Source organism: Sorex araneus, chromosome 5 (genome assembly GCF_027595985.1).
Source record: "Sorex araneus isolate mSorAra2 chromosome 5, mSorAra2.pri, whole genome shotgun sequence".
Lineage (NCBI taxonomy): Eukaryota > Metazoa > Chordata > Mammalia > Eulipotyphla > Soricidae > Sorex > Sorex araneus.
The window spans coordinates 63131304-63151672 of record NC_073306.1 but is presented as its reverse complement, the minus strand read 5'-3'; the positions used below and the strand labels follow the sequence as shown (position 1 = coordinate 63151672).

The following is a 20369-nucleotide window of genomic DNA, read 5'->3' as shown; positions in this document are numbered from 1 at the left end:
AATGAATCATGGTTTTGGCTTTGGGATTTCATGAATTCTCAGAATATTTTCTAGTGCCATAATTGCTTCTGACTGAATTACATTCCAAAGGAGATTTCAGATGGTCATAGAGTCCAAAAGAAACGTGTTTTTTTTTAAAATCATATTCTTCCAAGTGTGACTTTTGCAGAGCAGAGAAGTTTGATTTGGCAAACTATAGTAAGTGTATACTATTCTATGTGACTTGAAAGCAAAAACAAAATTAAAATTTCAAGCAAAAATAAAGATACTAAGAACATAGTCATATATTAAGAATATAACAATGTAATAATAGTAGTAATTTATAGTTGCAGAAGACTTTGAGATTGCATATTCTTCACTATTGCTTAGCTTCAAGATTTTTTTCTTTTTGGGTCACAACTGGCAATGCACAGGGGTTACTCCTGGCTCTGCACTCAGGAATCCCTCCTGGCGGTGCTCAGGGGACCATGTGAGATGCTGGGAATCGAACATGGGTTGGCCCTTTGCAAGGCAAACCCCCTATCTGCTGTACTATTGTTCCAGCCCCAGCTTCAAGAATTTTTGTAAAACCTTCATGAAGTGCCTGGGAAGACATTATTTATGTACTTATTTTTATTTATAGTTCTATTAAAATGATTACTCATGGACATTTTGAGTCATGAGTAATCAACACCACAACACCACACCCATCACCAGTGTACCTCTCTCCCTCCCACAGGGACCCCAGCCCACTCCCTCTCATCACCCTCCAACTCAATTGTGTGGATCCGTTTCCCCATTGTGTTGTCTTTGGATCTCTCTTGGTACTTGGCTATATATCTTTAAGAAGGTAAGAATGGGGCCAAAGTGATAGTACAGTGGATAGTGCATTTGCCTTGCATATGGCAGACTTAGGTTCAAGTCTTTGTACCCCACTTTGTCCCCTAGGAGCTGTTAGGAATGATCCCTGAACCTAGAGCCAGGAGTAAGCCTTGAGTACCACCGGATGTAGTTCAGAAAGCTAGAAAAAAGAAAGGTATTCCATTTTACTTCTGTTCTATAGAGAGGCGGGATATTAGGCTTATAAAGTTTGAATAACCTACATAAACTCAATAGAGCTAGAAACAGAAACAGAACTTAAATAAAAACATCTACAGACTTCTAGTTCATATTCTTTCTTCTAAAAATACTCTGTTTAAGAGTAGCACATGTCAAACTATTGGCCAGTTACAATTTGGGAAGCTCACTGAATTAGTCATGAGTTACAGAGCTTTGGACTATATATATAAAGATGGTCATTAAATTCCCTATAGAAAACTATCCTTCCTCCTCACAGAGAAACTAGAATCAGCTTTCTTGTGTTTTGCTTTATATAAAAATAAGACACACATGCTAATTTCTCTAAATGAAATGTTTGTGACTCTCCCAACTCTGATCTGGTATAAGATCTAGGATGCATGTACAGAGTTTCTGAAATACAGCTTGGGCTATGTAGAAAAGAAAGCCATTGGGTTTACTATCATGATTAAAGATTTCAGGAATACATTATTGAAAAGGAAAGAAAAAGATTTCAGGAAAATTTTCTTTGATTCACATAGTTAAATTAATTTTTTATCAACTGACAATGTCCTCAGCTGCTTGTATCTTGGAAGATTTAGCCATTTGGACAATGCATAAGGCAAGATCATCCAAGGCCTCACAGCTTTGCAAATATGCCTTGAGGTTTATTGGATCTTTTTGCCATCTGTCATAATTATGTTACCTATGTAAAAATATTAACTGGAGGATCAAAACCATATTCACCCTTATCCCCTTTGTTAAGAAGAATATATTCAAACTAGGAGTCATTTCCTTCCTGCAAAAGGAAATACACACAGATAACATCTACTCAGGACTTCAGTTATTTGGCACTAATCCAGGGGACTAATGCAAAAGAGAAGGTGGGGAAACAGCCACTGAAATCCCCAATAAAGGTATTTACACAGAAAAATAAATGCCTTGCCATAGAAAAGGCTACGAGAGTCACCTGGCTGCTTCTTTTGGCATTTGGCTGAAAACAAATAGGTCTATTTAAAACAGAACTGTCAGAAGGGATAAATGCCTTTCTGCACTTTGCTATGTCTTTCTTTGCAGCCCACCTTCTCTTTGGTATAAATAGAAAGTCAACATCTCTATTAGAAATGGGTTCACCTTTGGCCTTACTTTGAAATAGTCCAGTCAGAGTATTTTGAATAAGCATTTCTTAATTTGTCAGCTAAGTTCAACATATTTATTTATTCATGACTTCATCCTCGCTATTTTCAAAACATTATTTTGTCTTTGTCAATATTCCCTACTTGATGCCCTAAATTAAAACAAATTTATTGCTCTCATTATAGTGAATGGGCAATGGCCAAAGAATTTAATGGGGCCAGAGGTCAGTGCAGAATATCTCTTTCAGTAAAATCAAACCCATCAGCTTTCTTTCAATGGCAAATGTCCCTAAGCTGTAAAGAGACTTAAAGACTTGGCAATGGGTCATGGCTCTCTTTGAGCCATTAGGCCAATATCCAAGTTATCTGCTCCCCCATTTTTAAAGAAAAAGACAATTAGGCAAAGAATTATGAATAAGGGAAAATGCAGCTAGAACTTTAAGTGTGTGTTAATTCCTTGATGGCTCATAATTTTTTAATGTGCTCAACAGTAACCTAACACTACCACCCCCTCTCAATTTACCTAAGACTAAGCAGATATTAATGCAGCAATTGTATAATGCGGCTGGAGATGAACTTTGCATGCTTTGACCGCTAACATTGAGGAGGATTCTTTAAATACAGAATATTATTCCTTACCCTTCATCTGAATGGTCATCAAAGCAAAAAAAAAATAAAAAAGGAAAGCACTTTGAAATTTAGAACTATAGGACTATAAGGTCATTGTCTGGCAGGGTTCACGACCATAAAGTTGCTCTTTTTCTCTTTGTAATTAATCAGCATTTTGTCAGGAGGCACTTTGGGGCTAAACACATATCTAATATCTCAACTATATTTCTGTATCTTTATTTATTTGTATATAAACATATTGATTTAAAGTTAATGGATTATAATTTTAGTATTGTTATTTATTCTGATGCTCAAATTATAATTGGCAAAGTGACTTAAACTGTCACTTTGACACATGTCCATCTTTTCTTGAGTATCATCTTTGAGTATAAGAATATTCAGTGTACTTTTATACATTCCTTGACCCAAAACTGCCATTTTTCAAAAGTGTGCTGTGTGTAAACAGTTCTTAGAATACGAGATCTAAGTGCATAGTATACTTCTTGCATTAAAATGTTGCTTCTCCCAGTGCCTCTTACTGGACAGGCAGAGCTGATAAAATCCATTTATGCCCTTAACATTTTTTGGTAACCACACCTGGCAGTGTTCATTCTCATTAAAGTCATAACTCCGAACATCAACATACAGAGACACTCTCCTTTTCCCTACTTGGGTTTCTGCATTCTACATTCACTGTCTTCTTTTGCCCTCTGCATTTTGACACACGGATTTGGATGATTCCTTACCTGTCTGCTTCGAGTGGATTCCTTTCACAGCTACTTTGGGCCCCAGCACTCAGTACTGAGGTGTGCTATTATGTGATGTCCTCTCTCATCTTCTTGGGCTCCAAACCCTTGCACTGAGTGACTTCCTATATTTTATCCACTCCAACACCCTCATGTTCCAATTTCTCTGCACCTGGTACCTTCCTGTGCAATCATCCTCTATGTGCATGAAATCATAAAGGCTGACACCTTCCTACAAGAAACATTTTTCTCACAGTGCCTATCTGTGACACCCCCTTTTTTTCCCACTGCTCCTTCATAGATATCCCTCTTTTCTTGACAAGTATCTTTCTGATAGATGCCTTATTAAGCAAACTTGGGCTCTAGCACCTTGGTTGGGCAGCACCTTATCACTTTGAAAGCCTTTAACTCCTCTTATACCTTGAGATAGGCAGCTGCCACCCTCCACTCTTACCCTTCACTGTTACCCCACTCTGTTCAGACTCAGACATCCTGGTCTGTACTCTATAAGGAAGTTGACCTTGTTTAATGCTGTATGATAGTTTTTTTTTATTAAATCACTCAGAACAAATTTTAAAATGTTAATCAGATCTCATCACAACTCTGGTTAAAATCCCTCAGAGATTACCCAACGCTTCTCAGAGACTACCCAACGCTTGTAGGACATCCTGTTGCCCTGTCCTAACTGATGCAATGTTTCTGTTCTGGTGATTCTCTACCTGAGACTTCCTCCTGAACCACTCATTCTCTCTCTGGACCTCCATCCTTGTCTGCCACAACAGTTTTCTAAGTCTCTTCACTCTTCTGAACTCTGCGCTCGCTCTCAAGCTCTGCAGAAGACTGTTTTCTAAGACAGGCTTGCTTTGCGAGTCTAAACATTCCATCTACATTGTTTCCTCACTGTTTATCCCATTAACCTATTTTAACTGTTCACAGATCATCTATTACCGTCTAAAATTTCTTTTGCATTTATCTATTGTCACCTGTATAAGCAAGTATAATACTCTGTTTATTTGCCTTGGAGCCCCTTAGGAAGTCACCATTTCTATACATGTTCATGATATTCTGTGCTTTTATTTTTTCTTGCTGTTGTTTTGGGTCCATATCTGGTGATATTCAGGAGTTATTTCTGGCCCTGCACTCAGAAATTACACCTGGTGGTGCTCAGGGAACCGATAGGATGCTGGAGATTGAACTCAGATGAAACAAGTGCAAGACAAGCACTCTACCACTATACTATCCCTGTCCCCCTTCTGTGTTTCTTTGTCCATAAAGGAGAGAGGAGCTAATATTTTCTTCCACTTACCTAAATAACTTTCCGTCATTCAATCAATGAGAAGCAAAGATTGGATAAATATCCTAGCTTCTTGCTCCTCATTGGGAAAATTCTTTGTTATACTCTATGTCTGTAGAGGTTATAGCATGAGTGATTCAATTAGCTATTCATAGCAGTTACTTATTCATTAACACATTCACTTATTGGTTTATTCTGTTTGTTTTCTTTTTGGTTTCCAAGTGGTACACAGGCCTCTTGGTGATTCTCTGCTAAGTGCTCCCATGGTTAAATGTAAGGATCTGGGAATGTGATGCTGCTTGGCTACCTGTGTGGTGCTGAGACAGGCCTGCAAGGATGCACCTGATGTTGCTTAAGGAACTGTGTGGTTCAAAGATCAAAGTGGGGTTGGCTGCATGCAAACCATGCACCTAGACCCCCTTATTCTGTCTCTGGCAGACAATTCGTATTAACTTTCATTTCTTCTCTTTCTTTCAGTGACTCCCCAAAAAGATGTTTACACTCAAACTCTTTGTTTTGTTTTTTTTGCTTTTGGGGTCACGCCCAGCAATGCTCAGGGGTTACTCCTGACTTTGCACTCAGGAATTACTCCTGGCAGTGCTTGGGGGAACCATATGGGATGCTGGAGATTGAACCCGGGTCAGCCGCATGCAAGGCAAATGCCCTACCCGCTGTACTATTGCTTATCCCATGGATTGTTGGCGAGAAATCCAATTTAGTGCCCTGCCTTCTCTGACTATGCCTTCTCTCATATTACCTTCTCTGCTGTATGAGATTCTGTCTTTGTCTTGAGCACTGCACTGCACTTCCCTGTCATCCCCTTGTTCATCAATTTGCTTGACCGGGCACCAGTAATGTCTCCATTGTGAGACTTGTCATGAGCACTACTAAGTCACTACTACTAAGTAAGGTCTCTGCTACCTTACATTAATTGTTCTGTAATAGGCACTCAAGAGGTACCTATTAAATGAATGATTGAAGAACAATCCCACCTTGGAAGCTTTTTTATTTACGTGGGATTCATTGGTCAATCGGTCAATCTCTACATTTCTTTAGTCACTGTTCAAGAATGAGTTACTGTTCAAAAATGAGTTCCCCTACGTAAGCATATGAGCTCTGTAGAAGATTTTCTCTTCTCTGTCCAGCCCAATCCACCCTCGACATCACTACCACACAAATCTGAGAAAGATCCCGCTGAAGCATTCCCCTCCATTGATTCTCAGTGAAGTTTTATAGAAATTAAAAAGAAAATGAAGCACAACACAAAATATTTGCTCAAATACCTTCTCTTCTAAGATGGAAGTGATGACCATATGGGGGGAAAAAAAAGAAACTCAGTGGCTTCGGTAGTTCCCTGGACATGGTACAAAACACATCCCTTACTGCATATTCATCCATCTCCAGAGCGGGACCATGGATATTTCATGGGTAGAGTCCCTGAAGCTTGAGTCTTTGTATCCCCCTGAGATCTCTCACATCACCAAAATTGATTGGTTGAAATAAATGATTGACTTCTTGTAAGTAACTTCAGTATTTTTCCAAGGGAAGACAAGTTTCAAATGCATACTGTTTTAGACCATGTGGCCTGGGGAAATAATTAAATTTTATGCTTCTACCAGCCAGAGGTGACAGGATATTTTCTTGTAAAGAGCCAGACAATATTTTAGGCTATATAGACCATTGAATCTCTGTTACAATTCTGTTCAATTCTGCTGTTGTAGCACAAAAGCAGACAGATAATGTGTAAACAAATGTGATTATTTTCTGTTAAAATTTAACAAAAACAGTTGGAAAGTTGAATTTGACCTGTGGGCCATAGTTTACCAACTTCTTCTTTGGAGCAATAGGTAAACCCTAGGTGTGCTACTTTCCTCAGCTTCTTTTCACCTTTGGGCAAATTGAAAGTAGGATTTGCCAATCATGTTTCATTTTAATAGTTTCTCTGGGCAAAGAAACAATAAAGCACTCGAGCTAATGGTAAAACAGAACAAGATAATTTACATTTGTTCAATGTCAATCATGTATCAGACTTGTCCAAATTGTATTTTGCATTTAACCCTCACTGCTACTCTAACAAGAAGGTTGCATCTATAATTTTTAAGAAAATTTACTTTTAATTTTAATAGGAGTCAACATTGGTGCTTGGAATTCAGGGATCCAGGGTTTCTACCAGAAATGTTCACCTTGGAGATACAGTCCTAATGACTTAGTGCTCTGGCTTGTGGGGCTTGGAGGCCACAGAGCTGCACCTGATGATGCTTGAGGGATCCTGTGGTGATGGGAACTGAACTCAGGGGCTCACACATCCTGGGCACGTATCTACCTCTTGAACTTTGTGCCCAGCCCAGAAAACTATAGTCTTATTTTTGTCTTTTTGATGTGAAATTTGGGACTTGAAAGGCTCAACTACCTCAAATTCACGCAGACTGTGAATGGTAGAAATTAAATCTGAACTCAAGACAATATGGGCCCAAGATTTTTTTTTCTTTTTGGGTCATACCCAGCGATGCACAGGGGTTACTCCTGGCTTATGCACTTGAAAATTACTCCTGGCGTGCTCGCTTCGGCAGCACATATACTAAAAGTGGAACAATAAAGTGAAGATTAGCATGGCCCCTGCACAAGGATGACATGCAAATTCATAAAGCATTCCATATTTTTAAACAACAGCTCAGGAACTTTGTAGACTCAAAGCCAAACTTAAAAGAAGGGCTAACAGGGCTATTGTAAGACAAGGATAAACCCTACAAGAACAACAAATCCCACAGAAAGATGACACACAAAACCCCATGACAATAATCTCTCTCAATGTCAATGGCCTAAATGCACCAATCAAGAGACACAGAGTGGAAAAATGGATTCGGAAACTAAACCCAACATTCTGCTGCCTACAAGAAACACATCTGAACAGTCAGAGCAAACACAGACTCAAAGTCAAAGGATAGAAAACAATCCTGAAAGCAAACAACTCCCTCAAAAAAGCTGGGCTGGCCATACTAGTATCCGGCAGCATAGATTTCAAGTTGAAAAAGATTAGAAGGGACAGCAAAAGCCACTTTCTATTTATCAAGGGATATGTACAACAGGAAGAAATCACACACTTAAACGTATGCGCACCTAATGAGCGACCGGCTAAGTATTTAAAACAACTCCTAACAGACTTTAAGGAGGACATCGCTAGCAGCACAATAGTGGTCAGAGACTTCAACACCGCCTTATCACCTCTGGATAGATTGACAAGAACAAAACTCAGCAAGGAAACACTGACTCTGAAGAAAAAGTGGAAGAGAGAGAGGCCTAATAGACTTATACAGGGCTTTACACCCCAAAAAGAAAGAATACGCATTCTTTTCCAGTGCACATGGAACATTTTCCAAAATAGACCATGTACTGGGCCACAAAACATACCTCAATAGAAGTGGGAAAATAGAAATGGTATCAACTATCTTTTCAGACCATGATGCATTGAAGATAGAAGCTAATCACACACCGATCTGGAGAACCAAATCGAACACCGGGAAATTAAACAACTCATTATTGAACAATGAGCGGGTCAGGGAGGAAATCAAGGAAGAAATCAAAAGATACCTCAAAACAAATGAGAATGAAGACATGAGCTACCAAAACCTATGGGATGCAGCTAAAGCTGTGTTAAGGGGAAAATTTATAGCTCTGCAATCATTCCTCAGGAAGAAAGAAAGGGCCTACATAGAGAGTTTGACATCACAGCTCAAGATCTTAGAAAAGGACCAACAAAAGGAACCCAAACCAGATGGAAGGAAAGAAATAATAAAAATTAGAGCAGAAATTAGTGATATAGAAACCCAGAAAACAATCTGAAAGGTCAATGAAACCAAGATCTGGTCCTTTGAGAATATAAACACGATTGATAAACAAACCACTAGCAAGACTTATAAAGAAAGAGAGAGAGAGAACCCTAATAAACCAAATCAGAAATGAAAAGGGGGACATCACAACAGAAATCAATGAAATTAAAAACATCATCAGAGACTATTTTGAAAGTCTTTACGCCACGAAACAAGAGAACCTAAAAGAAATGGATGTATTCCTTTATTCCCTATAATCTCCCAAGAGTGAACCAAGAAGACTTGGAATATCTGAAAAGACCCATTTATATTAAGGAAATTGAAACTGTAATCAAAAGTCTTCCCAAAAACAAAAGCCCAGGCCCAGATGGATTCACTGGAGAATTCTTCCAGACATTTAAAAAGGACCAGTTGCCAGTTGACCTCAAGCTTTTCCAGGAAATTGAAGAAACAGGAACTCTCCCAAACAGTTTCTATGAAGCACATATCTCCCTAATACCAAAAGCAAACAAAAACACCACTAACAAATAAAATTATAGACCAATATCCCTGATAAACACCGATGCGAAGATCCTCAACAAAATATTAGCAAATAGAATCCAACAATTCCTCAAAAAGATCATCCACCACAACCAAGTGGAATTCATCCCAGGGATGCAAGGATGGTTTAACATTCAGAAATAAATCAACATAATCCATAATATCAACAAAAGTAAAGATAAAAACATTTGATCATATCAATAGATGCAGAGAAAGCATTTGACAAGATCCAACATCGATTCATGATGACAACTGTCACCAAAATGGGTTTTGGAGGAACTTTCCTCAAGATAGTCAAAGTCATCTACCACAAACATATGGCAAGCATTATCCTCAATGGGGAAAAGCTAAGGGCCTTTCCTCTAAGATCAGGGACAAGATAAGGATGCCCACTTTCACCACTTCTTTTCAACATAGTACTGGAAGTACTTGCAATAGCTGTTAGGCAAGAAAATGATATCAAGGACATCTAGATAGGAAAGGAAGAAATCAACTCTCACTATTTGCAGATGATATGATATTATATCTAGAGAAGACTAAAGCCTCTACCAAGAAATTATTAGAAACAATAGGCTTGTACAGTAAAGTCGCAGGCTATAAAATCAATACCCAAAGTCCATGGCCTTCCTATATGCAAATAATGAAACAGAGGAAAGGAACATGAAAAAAGCAATCCCATTCACAATCGTGCCCCAGAAAATCAAGTACCTCAGAATCAGCTTAACCAAGGAAGTAAAAGACATCTACAAAGAAAACTATAAAACACTACTCCATGAAATAAAAGAGGATATGAGTAAATGGAAACATATCCCCTGCTCATAAATTGGGAGAAACAATATTGTCAAAATGGCAATACTACTCAAAGCATTATATAGATTCAATGTGACCCCTATAAGGATACCCATGAAATTCTTCAAAGAAATGGATCAAGCAATCCTTAAATTCATATGGAACAACAAACGCCCACGGATAGCTAAAACAATTCTTGGGGAAAAGACGATGGAAGGCATCACCCTCCCCAACCTTAAACTTTACTACAAAGCGGTAACAATTAAAGCAGCATGGTACCAAAACAAAGGCAGAGCCACAGACCAATGGAACAGGGTGGAATATCCCTACACACAACCCCAAATGTATGACCATCTAATCTTTGATAAGGGAGCAAGAAAGTGAAGTGGAGCAAGGAAAGTCTCATTAACAAACTGGACAACCACATGCAAAAGAATGGGCTTAGACCTTGATCTGACACTATGCACAAAAGTCAGATCAAAATGGATTAAAGACCTCAACATCAGACCACAATCCATAAGGTACATTGAAGACAAAATCGGCAAAACCCTCCACGATACTGAAGCTAAAGGTATCTTCAAAGATGACACACAACTGATCAACCAAATGGAAACAGAGATAAGCAAATGGGACTATATTAAACTAAGAAGCTTCTGCACTGCAAAAGATACAGTGACCAGAATACAAAGACAATCTACAGAAAGGGAAAGGATATTCACCCAATACTCATCTCATAAGGAGTTGATATCAAGGGTATATAAGGCACTGGTTGAAATCTACAAGAAGAAAACATCCAACCCCCTCAGAAAATGGGGCAAAGAAATGAACAGAAACTTTTCCAAGGAAGAGATACGAATGGCCAAAAGGCACATGAAAAAGTGCTCTTCATCACTAAACATCAGGGAGATGCAGATCAAAACAATTATGAGATACCACCTCACACCACAGAGACTGGCACAAATCTAAAAGAACAAAAGCAACCACTGTTGGACGGGATGTGGAAAGAAAGGGACCCTTCTACACTGTTGGTGAGAATGCTGACTTGTTCAGCCCTTCTGGAAAACAATATGGATGCTCCTCAAAAAAATTAGAAATTGAGCTCCCATTTGACCCAGCAATACCACTTCTGGAAATATATCCCAGAAAAGCAAAAAAGTATAGTAGAAATAATATCTGCACTAATATGTTCATCGCAGCACTGTTTACAATAGCCAGTATCTGGAATAAACCCGAGTGCCGAGAACAGATGACTGGTTAAAGAAACTTTGGTACATCTATACAATGGAATACTATGCAGCTGTTAGAAAAGATGAGGTCATGAACTTTGCATATAAGTGGATCAACATGGAAAGTATTATGCTAAGTGAAATGCGTCAGAGAGAAAAAGACATAGAAAGATTGTGCTCATCTGTGGAATATAAAATAACAGAGTAGGAGACTAACACCCAATAATAGTAGAAATAAGTACCAGGAGATTGGCTCCATGGCGTGGAAGCTGGCCTAACATGCTGGGGGGAAAGGCAGCTTAGATAGAGAAGGGAACACCAAGTAAAATGTGGTTGGAGAACCCACTCGGGAAGGGAGATGCTGAAAGTAGACTATGGATTGAACACGATGGCCACTCAATGCCCCTTTAGCAAACCACAACACCCAAAAAAGAGAGAGAACAAAAGGGAATGCCATGCCACAGAGTTGGGGTGTGGTGGGGGGATGGGATTGGTGGGTGGGAGAGATACTGAGTTCATTGTTGGTAGAGAATGGGCATTGGCGGAAGGATGGGTTCTCGAATATTGTATGTGGGAAACACAAGCATGAAAATGTGCCAATCTGTAACTGTACCCTCACAGTGATTCACTAATTAAAAAATAAATTAAGTATAAAAAAATTACTCCTGGAGGTTCTCAGGGGACCATATGGGATGCTGGGAATCAACCCGGGTTGGCCGTGTGCAAAGCAAATGCCCTACCCGCTGTGCTATCTCTCTAGCCCCGAGCCCAAAATTTAACCATTATTTTAAATAATGGCCGCTTTATAACTAGGAGGAAGTAGGTGAGTAGGATTTGATATCCGGATATGAAACCAGGGGGTCTTGGGCACTTTGGTGGTGGTGAAGTGAGGTAACTGTGTTACCAAGACCATAAATATCAACATCATTGTATACACATTACCTTAACTATAATACTTTTTTTAAAAAAATCACAAAACCAATTTTATTGATGGAAGATAAAAGCAGCAACTAGATAGGCCCCTACAGAGCAGTACATATTCTTTCCCCCTTTGGATTGCAGGAAGTTCAAAGGCCATCTTTGTTGATTTTGCACCTCTGGGCTCCATTGTGTGAATTTAGATCCCTGCAAGAAATTCCATGTTCCTTTGTTCTTTCTGAGAGGCCAGTCTGAATAGAGAGTTTTAAAAAACTCCCTTAACTCTTTGAACATGCAGAACATTGATCTCCACAAACCATTTTAAATACCCTAAGGAGTTTACAAATTATAGATAATATTCTTTTGCTGTTGTTTGCTTTTGTCTTAAGTGGATGTATACTACACCTCTGGGACCTTTTGCATCATCACACAACACCAACACTTTCCTCTCCTCTGTGAATTCTCTGTTGTCAAACCTTGAATTTAAAAACAATGAGATTATGTTCCTAGGGGGTCTTGTTCTCATTGAAAAGCTCATCTGCCAGTAATATGGGGACGCTAACCCCACTCTGCTGTAAACTGCTGTGATTCTTCTTTGAATCCTAGGGCAACTCAGGGTGTGACATTTCCTGCTGAGTCAAGCTTTGCTTCTGCCTCCCATGTTGGCAGGAACATTGACTGTGGGTCAGAGCTCTGAGACCTTTTACAAAGCTCAGTCTCCATGGTCATTTTTGTACTGGCATTTATTAAGCCTTGATGCAAGACATACTCCTGCAGAACAGGAGCCATATTTTGCTATTTTTCTCTGCAACCCTGACAGTCTGGCCTGGCAAAGCATATAACCTCAACATACTTTGAAAAAATGAATTCTGTTGAACAGAACTGGTTATTTCTCCAATTTCATCTCCCAGTCCCATTGCTATGTGTGGGTTGACTGAGTGATCAGGTGCACGAGATCTGAGTCAGAATCATAATTCTGGCATCTTGTTTTTTAGCTGAGTCTCTGGAACAAGTTCACTAATCTTCCGATCCTATGTTGCTCTTTCTGTACAATGAGGTTGATAATAGTACTCATCACAGATGTAAAGACTTTCTGTAGATTTTGATGATATAAAAGTATGTATAGGAATATCTAACATGTATTCTGTTCCTTATTATCAAACTCTGTCAATAATATTCTTCCTTCTCTTTCATTGAATAATGTCATTCATCTTTCAAGACTCAGCTAATTCCTCCCTGATTCATTGGTGGGGGGACGAGGGGAGGGTTGTGCCCTATAGAAGACTTTTTATATGAAAGATATCAGAAAGTTCAAGGCAAGCACTTACCTTTTTTTAAAATTTTACTGAATCACCGTGAGATAGTTGCAAGCGTTCATGTTTGGGTTACAATCACACAATGATCAAACACCCATCCCTCTACCAGTGCACATTCCCCACCACCAATATCCCCGGTATACACCCTCTTTCCCACCCTTTCCCTGCCTCCATGGCAGGCAATATTCCCGACACTCTCTCTCTCCTTTTGGGCATTATGGCTTGCAACACAGACACTGAGAGGTCATCATGTTTGGTCCATTATCTACTTTCGGCATGCATCTCCTATCCCAACTGATTCCTCCAGCCATCATTTTCTCAGTGATCCCTTCTCTGTTCCATTTGCCTTCTTTCCTCCACTCATGAAGCAGGCTTCCAGCTATGGAGCAATCCTCCTGGCACTTGTATCTACTGTTCTTGGGTGTCAGTCTTATGTGATGTTATTTTATACTCCACAAATGAGAAGCACTTACCTTCTATACCTTCTCTAGTCCTATTCTTTGATTTTTGTTCTTCTTAGCTTGTTTTAACATTTTGTTATTGTTGTTTTGTTTTAACATTTTGTTATTGTTGTTTTGTTTTTAGGGGAAGTGAGACATACCCAGATCTGCCCAAGGTTTACTCCTTGCTCTGTACTCAAGGATTGTTTCCAGTGAGGCTTAATGGGGCTATAGGAGATTCTGGGAATAGAACCTGGGACTGAAGCATGCATGGCAAGTACCTTACCGCTCTGCTATCTCTCTGGCTCCATTTATTAGTAAGTTCTTTATCACATTAATCATCATTGCATTTTTACTGTTCTGTCTCCCCAGCGCCCAGCCCATCAGCTGTATAAAGTAGTTCTTTAATAATTGAATGACTGGAAAGGAGGTTTAAAAGAGCAAATTGAACATTCCTCTTGGTGCCATAAAATAGAGTTCCTGAAAAAATTTTCCTTCACAACCTCTCTTTCATATAGACAGGCACTGCCAGAAACACCTCAGATTCATTAGGTGGTTGATTGTGAGTTAATTTTTGGTTACTGTGCATTAGAGACTTCACCGTTACCATATTTCTCATGGCCCCCATGTGTGGTTACCTAACCCCACAGGGACTGTTAAGTCATAGACTGTATCAGGTAGAATGATCCTTTTAGAAGCAGCCTTATCATGTCATCTCTCTGTTCAATTCCCTGCAGTGGTATGTTCTAATCTTACTACTTGCCCAAGTCTTGCCAAGGGCTTGCACTTCCTTCATTTTCTGGTCTTAAGTAACTTCTCTGCTTTGTTGTCGATTACTCTTTCCTGTAAAAATACTTTGTTCCTTCTAGCCTATAGACTGTTTCCAAAATTCACAGGCATGATCCCACCTTGGGGAATTTGTACTCACTTTTCCAAAACTTGGAATGCTTATAACTTAAACTTAAATGCTTAAATGCTTAAAACTTTGGGGCTTATAGTTTTCCTGTTTACTCTGTTCATATCTTTGCTCAAACATTGCCTTCTGGGTAAGACCCTCTTTGACCATCCTCTTTAAAACTGCATATAAGTTCTGTTACCCACCTCTACTTCAATATGTTACATGATTTATTTTTAAATAATGTTCAGGTCTCCCTATTTCCTATTAGGATAAAACATCTATAAGAAAAGGGATTATTCTGCTTATTTGATTTGCTGATGTGGCTGCAAAGCCTGGGATAGTGAGCCCAGCATAGTTATTTGGTAAATAAATGAATGGCTCAAAATAAATGTCCACAATTCTTAGATGTGGCAAAAATAGAAATTCTTTTATAAGCATCTTACTGAAAGAGATTAATTTAGACATTCCTTAAAATATTTACCTGTGTAATTTTAGAATAGAAAGAGGTCATATGTAGGCCATACAATCAGTCACTGGTTGACCCTATTACAGCTCTAGTCACAGTCACTGGGCCTAGAAAGCAACCATGGTGTCTATAGAGTATCAAATGCAGAGTGCCTACCCCTCACTACTGGAAGAGCAGCACCCTCTACTCTAGGCCAGCCCACAGAGGTATCCTTCTGTAGGCCTCCACAATGAGCTGAGCAAAGCAGAGACGTGGGACTATTAAAATACCCAGCAGGATCTTGTGAAATCCTATTGGGTAGAATTTATCACACAATTATTAAAGACTCTTTACATGAAAGATTTCGGTGGAGTGTTTGTGGACAGGACCATAAAAATGACTTGAGTCTGTTTAAAGCTGGCCACCATTAGGCAGTTGACATGCTAAAGTTCTGAAAAACAAAACAAAACAAAACAAAGCTCTAAGAAAAGAACAAAACCCCAAATTCTTTTTTGGCAAAGGCAGAAACTTCACATTCATCTCTTCTTTAACACTATAATCTGTTAGAATTGCTTTGCTCTCTTTACACAGAGGAATTACAGAATATAACCAAACACAAATATCATACTCACACTATATGTTTTCACAACATTATAAATTTCACAGAAGTATCAATGGGAATAAAGTCTGTAAAAACACGTTTGAAATGATATCAAAACATCACTTGCAGAACAGTTTTTCCTTTAATTTTTCCAGCAGCCACGTGCATGGGAGAAGTATCACTTCTATCAGTAGAATAATAACAATATGCTTACCGTTATAATATAGTGTTATAATTAGGTTTATATTTTTAATGAGAACACCAAGGACAGAAAGGGCAGGAAATTTGCTTGATGTAACTGGACCAAGAGCAGAGAGCAGAAGCACCCCCAGGACCATTGTTCTGTTCTGAGGTGGTGGTGCTGCATTAATGAATGCCTGTGATCTGCCTGAGAGACGTGAACGTCAGAGGTTCTCCCTCTCATTAGTAATCTGAATTTTTCAATTTCTGGAGCGATAGCACAAGAGGTAGGGTGCTTGCCTTGCACTCGGCAGACCCGGGTTTAATTCCTCCACCTCTCGTGGGGAGCCCAGCAAGCTACCAAAAATATTCTCACCCACACAGCAGAGTCTGGCAAGCTACCCATGACATATTCGATATGCCAAAAACAGTAACAACAAGTCTCACAATTTGCTGTGAGACGTTACTGGTGCCCGCTTGAACAAATCGATGAACAAGGGGAGGACAGTGTTACAGTGTTACAGTGCTACAGTGGACAACTGGTCTTAGAGATGGAAAATTGTGCTTCTGGTCATGAACCTTGTGAAGCTCTGGGATCACAGAGTGTTGAATTTTGTCTTTGCTGTCTAATCTTGAATTCCCTCTAGAAGAAGAAATTTCCTCATAGCTTCTACCATAGTCAGGGACCAAGATAAAAATGACAGATCTGGAACCTGAAAAGAATCCAGACTTGATCCATACCACCCATTTCAATGAGATGATGAATAATACTGTTCTAGTACTATTTCCTTATGTAGGAAGGAAACACACATGTGTTTTAGGGACTGAAAACAACAGCTTACATTTTACATTGTATTGAATAGGAAAAAAAGGGAACAAGTTTCTTCTTTTTCATGCTACACTTTAAATGTACAATATCCTTCTATACTGTTTTGGGAGAATTAGTCATACAACTCCCACTGAAAATATCCCCAAGCACCAAACTAGAAGTCTACCCCTTGGTCTACCTTTTAACATAAGAGAGGAAGCTGAAAGAAAACTGTGTCAGGGGAATGGGTAATCTTGTAGCATAGGTTCCCATAGGAACGGCTAGAAGATGCTCCCTTTATTTATGCGCATTTGCTGCAGCTGCCTCCTTTGGGTTCTGGCTCTTACTACGTGCAGGTAGCAGCCCATGCTCTGAACTGCTCTAAATGTCTTTCTTTGATGCCCTTGAGTCCACAGCTTTCTATTTTTGTCTGGCCCTGACTCATTAAGGGTCTGAATGCTTCACCTGCTATGTTAAGTTTCCCATAGAGCCTAAACCAGATGTAAAAGGAAAGAACAATCCCTGGCCATACACTCAGCATGGTAGAATTGCAAAAGAGAAGGGTAGGAACTAAGGCAGATAGTAATTACATCCTGCTATCTATTTTTGGAGGATACTGGTATGCTTCTTTTATTTGAAATTTTTGTTCTGTTTGAATCTTAGATACCTGTTTTGAAGATTAACAATTGGGCATAGGTCAACAATTATGCTGGGTCTTGGGCAAGAAATTCTGACTCATCGAAAGAAGGGCATTATGAGGAGACTAGCACTGATTTTAAAGAATGTTATCCTTAGCTTTCAGGTATCAAAACACTTCAGAAGAATATATGTATTCTAGAAGACTATAAAGATTCACTAACCCATTTATTCATTTGTGTATTGTGTATTTGCTCATTAGGCCCTAAGTCCCTCTTGTAAAAATTTATCATGATTCACTGAAGTGGCTTGTTCCTAGTTCAATAAAGGCACAGATTTGATCCATCTTAGATCCAAATGCCTAGAAAATAGTGGGTCTTTACCAATTATTTGTTAACCAGAGGAAATAAGAAAGGAAAATATGTATAGAGGGCTTTTGCAAAGAGTAGCACTTAGTATAGAATAAGTGTGTATGATAAAGTAGAAATTCTTGTCACAAGAAACTGTACTTCACTTTATAGGAAAAGTTATTGAGCAGACACTGCATCAGACAGTGTTTTAAGGGACTTATGTAGGTTGTTGCATATAATCTTAATAATGATCCCACAGTTAGTACTATTATTTTTCACATTTAAGAGAGAAGGAAGCAAATGAAAAGAGGTTAAACAGCTTGGTTAACATTAACCATAGAAAAGGCCAATGCCAGAATATAAACCCAGAAATCTGACAGGAAGTGTAAGGTCTTAATGACTACTGTAGACATCTCCATGTCTACTGTAATTGTACCTTGGCAAACTCCCACAGTGATGGAGAGAGGACATATTCAAAAAAATGTTAAGAAGTTTAAGCTGGAGGTTGGGATGCTGCCCAAACAAAAATACCTATAAGAACATTTAAAAAGACCTGTAAGTTAGAGGACCCAGAAAGAGAAAGTGAATCTGTGTTCTCATAGGCAGTATCACAACATCGTCTTGGTTGAGACTCTGGGGTTGGCTTAAGCTCTTTCTCTCTCTTTTTGAAATTTTTTTTAACACTGTATTTTACAAAATTGTTTCTGATTGAGTTTTATGTCTACTGGTTCAGCTTTTTGGAAGACAATATGAACACTTCTCAAAAAAATTAGGAATTCAATTTCCATATGATCAGCAATTCTTCTTCTTGGCATCTACCTTAAGGGCTCCAAAACTCTACTCAAAGTTACTTTACTGCTCCTAGGATAGTTCTGACACAGAGGAACTAATTCAAGCCCCATGCAAATACCTGCAAGATTAATTAGCTTCCTACAGAACTTCCAGATCTAAGGTTACCAAAGGCCTTTCCTTCCTGACTTCACTGTATCACTGTCATCCCATTGATCATCAATTTGTTCAAGTGGGCCCAGTAACATCTCCATTCATCCTAGCCCTGAGATTTTAGCTGCCTCTCTTTACTCATCCTTCCCAATGGTGCTGCATTAGAGACTTTTCAGGGTCAGGGGAATGAGACCCATCATTGTTACTGTATTTGGCATATGAATATGCCACGGGGAGCTTGCTGGGCTCCCCCGCCCCCCTGTGTGGGCAGGAAACTCTCGGTAGCTTGCCAGGTTCTCCAAGAGGGAGAACTAAGCTGAGAATAGTGTAGTAACAGAAGTCCTCACAATTCAGCTGCTTACACATGTCACAATTCTGAGGGCAATTGTTTTCATTTATCACTATCAAGTAGACAAAGACTCAAGTACTTCTGAACATATTTCAGGTCACTCTTTCTCCTTTTCTCTCATTTGCTATAAATATATTAAAAACAGAGGTAAAACAATAAAGCTTTGATATTGTCTTGGGCCACATCTGGGGGTGCCCAGGGCCCGTGCAATGGGAGACCAGATGTGATGCCAGAATTTGAGCCAGGGTCATGGCTGTTTTGCCTCATGCATGCTCAGAAAGCACCTTAATTTTTACACTGTCACTGTGGCTTACTGTTTTGTAATGTTGTGAGACATAATTTTATTTCATTTCAAAAGACAGAAGAAGTTTGAAGAAGACAGGAGGGAAAACGAATTCAGAAGCAGAACAGAGAAAAGGATGAGGACATGGACAGGGAGACAGCACCATTCTTCAAAAGGGAGAGAAACCATTTTTCTGTCTGAAGTTAAAGAGATGAAAATTCATGATGATTTAGAGAAATTTGGAGGGAATGATGAAGAAGGTTGGCAATCACAGAAGATGCTATCAAATATTTCAGAAAAGCAAATTCATGTGAATTCTATAATATAAATAAAATGTATGAATTAATGTATTTAAATGACATGAATTTGTTTCCATACTATGATCCTATTGTAGCCAATTTTTTTGAAACCATGAATAGTTCTTCACAATCAAGGAATAAAAAACAGCTAATAATACAATAATGAATATTATAGATGTTAACCTTTATTTTTTTTCAGACATCACAGATCCTCATTGCAAATACTTGTGCTCACTTTTAGAAAATCCCATGCATAAAATCTAATTTTCTTTGAAAGATATGTTCTGTGAGATTGTTTTGTAAAACCACTTTCTTTATAAAGAAAATTCAGAAATTATTTCTATTATTCTAGCTTCCCTATTATTTTAGTTCAGAAAAAAATCAATTTAAAGAGTTTTAAAATTTGTACTTTTATGGTAAGGCAATTTGTTTTCAATTGAAGATTAAATAGTCTCTCAAGGAAGCATATTTATAAATGGGGTTTTGAAAATGTACCTTTTACTTATGGAAAAGAAATTACATAAAAACAAAGTTTAAGAACAAAAAAATAAATACAACAATTTTGAACTTAGGAAACATTGTTTTGCACATTATTTTTGATGGGTTATGAGACCTCCATTACTAACAGTATGACCAGTCAGGCTTCAGATAAAACATAAAGGCCATAAACACAGTGCGGGGGGTGGTGTGGAATTCACTCAG

General features: G+C 38.7%; 1 protein-coding gene and 1 non-coding gene across 2 annotated transcripts in view; one reads left to right on the top strand and one right to left on the bottom strand.

The window, feature by feature from the left end:
* The window catches only part of TNNI3K (TNNI3 interacting kinase), a 302459-nt gene that overhangs the window by 10433 nt on the left and 271657 nt on the right, over positions 1-20369 (bottom strand). The gene's annotated exons all lie outside the window — the stretch shown is intronic.
* LOC129405239 (U6 spliceosomal RNA) lies at positions 7375-7481 on the top strand. The gene has a single exon (XR_008630422.1). It is a non-coding gene; the product is annotated as a U6 spliceosomal RNA (small nuclear RNA).